This window comes from Penaeus vannamei, chromosome 10 (genome assembly GCF_042767895.1).
Source record: "Penaeus vannamei isolate JL-2024 chromosome 10, ASM4276789v1, whole genome shotgun sequence".
Classification (NCBI taxonomy): Eukaryota; Metazoa; Arthropoda; class Malacostraca; order Decapoda; family Penaeidae; genus Penaeus; species Penaeus vannamei.
The window spans coordinates 37,526,113-37,530,683 of NC_091558.1; positions in this window are offsets into that span (position 1 = coordinate 37,526,113).

Below are 4,571 nucleotides of genomic sequence, written 5' to 3' on the forward strand. Positions count from 1 at the left end.
CCCTTAACTCTTTAACTCTTTAACACGCTTATCTAATGTCACGCTCAGACCCGCCCCTATGTCCTATGTAACGTCCCTCTTTCAGTTCCACACATTCTCTTGTCCTGTCCACGCATTAATACAGCACGTACCTCTGATTCTCCACACCTATCCTCCCTTCACCGACCTCCCAACATATCAGACATCCTAACAGAATCCCACAGCTTCTGCCTTGACAACCTGTTCTCCTTCCTCAGACGCATAAATATCCTTCACTTGATCTAACTCCCTTACCTAAACCACCATAACCTTTTCCCCCATCTTCAACCTTTCAACACTACTCTAGATAGTTAACACAGCAACTATCACCTGACATCCCCCTTTACTATGCCTTCCATAGTGCAATTTGACCTTAGATGTCTAGCACATTTGCTTTTAACCAAATCAACAATAGTGTGTGATATGAAACTCAAATGGTGGCTGCTATTTGCCACAACACCAATACCCGCTATTCTAAGTAAAAAATAAAAATAAAAAAAGCAGATTTACTAATAATCGCATTGACTTGTGCGTCTGGCAGCGTGTCTTACATCTGTGCAAGTACGGTGAATCTGGATTAAACTTTAATCCGGGTTTAACTTCTATGACGCGTACAGGAGACACCTATAGATAGTAATGACAATTGTTCGCGCATAATAGGAAACCTTGTTATAAAATTGATATACAGAAAATTGCCCAATATAAGCCTCGATGAAACCCATTTTTGATAGAAGTGGTAGCATATCGAAACTTTCAATCATAAATCCCGGATTTGTGCTCTCCTTTATAGTCTGTGAATTTTGTTGAGCACAGATTACCTCCACAGATGGCAAGTGAAATGTTACAAATAGGTCGCATTGACAGCGCCTTAGTTTACCATTCCTTGATTTGTTATATATCTTTCTAATAACTTTAATATCCGTTCTGTTATTGTCATGATTATATTTTTATACACAAATATAAAGCTATAAAGTATCTTATCGAAAATCATTGAAGAGGGAAAACAAGTGAGGTGGATAAGACAAAAAAAAAAAAAAAAAAAAAAAAAAAAAAAAAAAGACTGGTGACGAAACACTTGTGGACTTTCAGTAAACAATTAAGACACTAATATTACAGTGGATATGGCATTTATTGTCATACGTGGCCATTAGGTCAAGAATGGTTAGCCCGTTATATTACTGTAGACTTATATATGCATTCATATATCTCAACTCGAGTAGGTGCAACCAGGATGGCCTGGATACAGCCAGGCTTGTTACGTAATCTTGGTTACATATCGTGCATGTTGACTGGTCGATGATAATCTGCTGTCAAGTATCATCAACCAACACAAAGTGCCTTAGTCTGCTCGTAATTGCCTGAAAAATGCTTTGGAAAGAAACCGCTCTCCAGAAACCCATACGTACTAGGAGACGTCCTGAATCTGCCATTGCTTAAGGGAAGTCTGCTTTTTTCGATTTTTCTTGCCGATTTTGATGAAACTCACACCCTTTTATTTGGGCCCCTTCCCATTGCCTGTGGTCGATTTTTTTTCGAAGTCGCCCGAACAGTTTTTGAATTATTGTCAAAAAACGAAAAAAATGCGAAATTCGCCATGTTGAAAATGCAGCACCTAGGCCAAAGGATTCCGACTTCAGAAACGGCAAGACATTCAATTTTATTTGATTTTTGCACAGAACTACCTTATATCTACAACTTGTTCGAGAGCGTTTTTTCGATTTCGACTTCATTTTTTTTTTTTTTTTTTTTTGGTGAATTTTTGAAGTAGGGGACTTCAAGAAAAAAAGGTAAACATTTTCTTACATTGACCACTTTTACAAGAAGTACAGGCAAAAATTGCGAAAACGCTCTCGATCAAGTTGCAGATATTTTATTTTTCTACAAAATGAGCCATATGTTAATTTTGGACATATGGTGTGCCCGGAATCCTTTGACCCACCCCTAAAGGTGGAGTTCCGAGATATCGGCATTTTACGTTTCTTCATCTTTCCAAGGCTATCTTGATATCAACAAAACAAGGCATAAGATTAGTCTTTCTACACCATAATCCTCTATCATCTACCTGCATTCCGAAGTCTTGCGGACATTGCCAGCACGTAACGGTTTCTCAAAATCTTACGTATAGTGCGGAGTGGTGGCAGTGATCTGGGGGTCTATAGGCCTACATTGACCATTTTTTTAAATTTCTCAAAATTCCAAAAAACATACAGCCATTCTGATTTCATGTTTGAATAGAACTATCTTTCTACTATTATATGCAGAAGCCATTTTTGAGAAGTTGACCTTACTTTTTTCTTAGTGAATATTTTCCGAAGGTGATTATTATAACACCCTAATAGGAGATTTTGAAACCATATGTCACTTATACAAGAACTACGTGAAATATTGCAAATCCTCATGGCAGTATGTAATAGAACTATTATTCAGCTACAAAATGAGCCATAATACTTTAAAATCGGACCGAATATACGTGTGCTATGCGTAAAAATATGACGGACCTAATAATCGCGATCTTATTCCTTTTTATTATGTTTACATTTTACATGACAAATCATGTACAGAATACTTGTATTTGATATAATTATCTATCATTTACCTATTATTGATGCTCTAATGGGGTTTTACAACGTATAATATTTGTCGAAAGAATAACTTTTCTCCAGTCGGACGGGTACCAAACGCATACTTTTCCCCGCGCGGCCGGGCCGTCCTGGACCATGAAAATCGTCTTTTTAAATCTGCGGAATAACTCTACGGGGTCACGTAGCCAAATTTCACTCTCAGACCCCGTGGAAAGACGAAAAACAATTACATGGCGATGTGAAAGTATGTATATAAGGTATATGAGCACATATAGATAATTTTCGTGTACCCCATGACCTTTTGTTTATTTATATTGTTACTTCCGTTTGTTTCTTTGTTTGTTTGTTGATTGTTTATTTGTTGTTTTTTTGTTTGTTAGTTTGTGTTTTCTAATATTTCTAAAAGTTATGAACACATTTTAACGAGATTTTAACCAAAGGTGAGTTTTAACCTAACTTAGACGCTTATTGCAGTTTGGTGGTGATGCGGACCATGGTTTGGATCCAGGATTTTTTTTCTAACTCAAAAAGTTATGAACATATTTGAATAAAATTTTAACCTGAGGTTTGTCTTAGCCTAATTAATATTCCATACAATTTTGGTGGTGATCCGGAATATTTGGCAAAACTACCACCCATGGGTGGGGGGGGGAGGTTTGCATTTTCGAAATGTTTTGCTCATAGATCAAAGTAACTATGTCTGATGAAAACATAAAGAAAAGAAAATTTACCATATGAATAACATATGTTTAGTTATTTGTATGGAAAATTTCTTCATTGTCGTTTTTTTGACGCTTGCCGACTTTCTGAAATTATTCCGAGAAAAAGAAGGTTGGTCTCATCTTATGTGAAATTTGATAAGCTTTCAGAAAATAACCTCATATTTTTATTATATCTAATCATTGCGTCACAATTGACGATTTTCTAAGGTAACATAAAAAAAATAATATTTCAGTCGGCATCGAAAATCGCTGCTACCACCTAAAAAATAATGGTCGGGCCTTGAAATTTTCTGGGGAGAACCGGGGGCCTAGAAGCTCCTGGAAAATGCATTTAACTCAATTTCGGCAAGAGGGGCGAAAATCGCCGAAAAATCACCAGAAGGTCCCCTTAAGCATTTAGTTTGTGACCCTTTTCCACGTTCATTTCTATGAATAGCACCGGAGGAGGCGAGGTAAGAGGACCTTTTCATCTGCCACCCTCGTCACCTTTCAACACAGCTGCCCATGGCCCGGGAGCGAATGTCGGGGCGTCGCCTCCACTCGCCTAGGGCCGATATTTAGCTAAGCTTTAACGACCATGGCTGATAATTGTAATGATTTACTACAGTACACGTGCAATTTCACAAATTAATATTGCAGATAAAGTAAACCTACAGTACTATAGAGCACCCTTTGCAACGGCCCTTACTGTTACTGTTCCCTGAAGCAACTGAATTCACTTGAACAAACAACGTAGTTATAGAATCGGACCCATATTAATCTTATAAAAGGAATCCGGAATTATGTGTAATTACAGAAAATGCATTATTGACACGGCGTAAAAAAAACTTATTTACTATCTGTTAATCGTGACAAAATTATTGATAAGTAAGATTTTGCTCTGTACAAATACACGAGTTGCAGGTTTTCAATAGTTAGGCGACAGTTATTGTATTCATTGGTTTTCCCAAATTTCGAAAATCTAAATAATTGAGAAAACAAATTATTTTTCCGTCACTTTAATCTGATACAATCTGATTCAGATGTGAACAGAACAAAAAGTTTTAAAATCATTTTATTCCTAATTTTTTACCCCCGGTATTCAGCATCAATGCAGATGTAACAAAAAATCGATGGCATCTGCCGTTTGTCCCCGGTTTTATCAAGAGATCATTTCTGTCTGCGGGCACATGAACAATGCTGATTCCTAGCTTGCTATATCTTTGTCATCGATATTTCATATTTTTACCACCTCTCACATTTTTCCAGA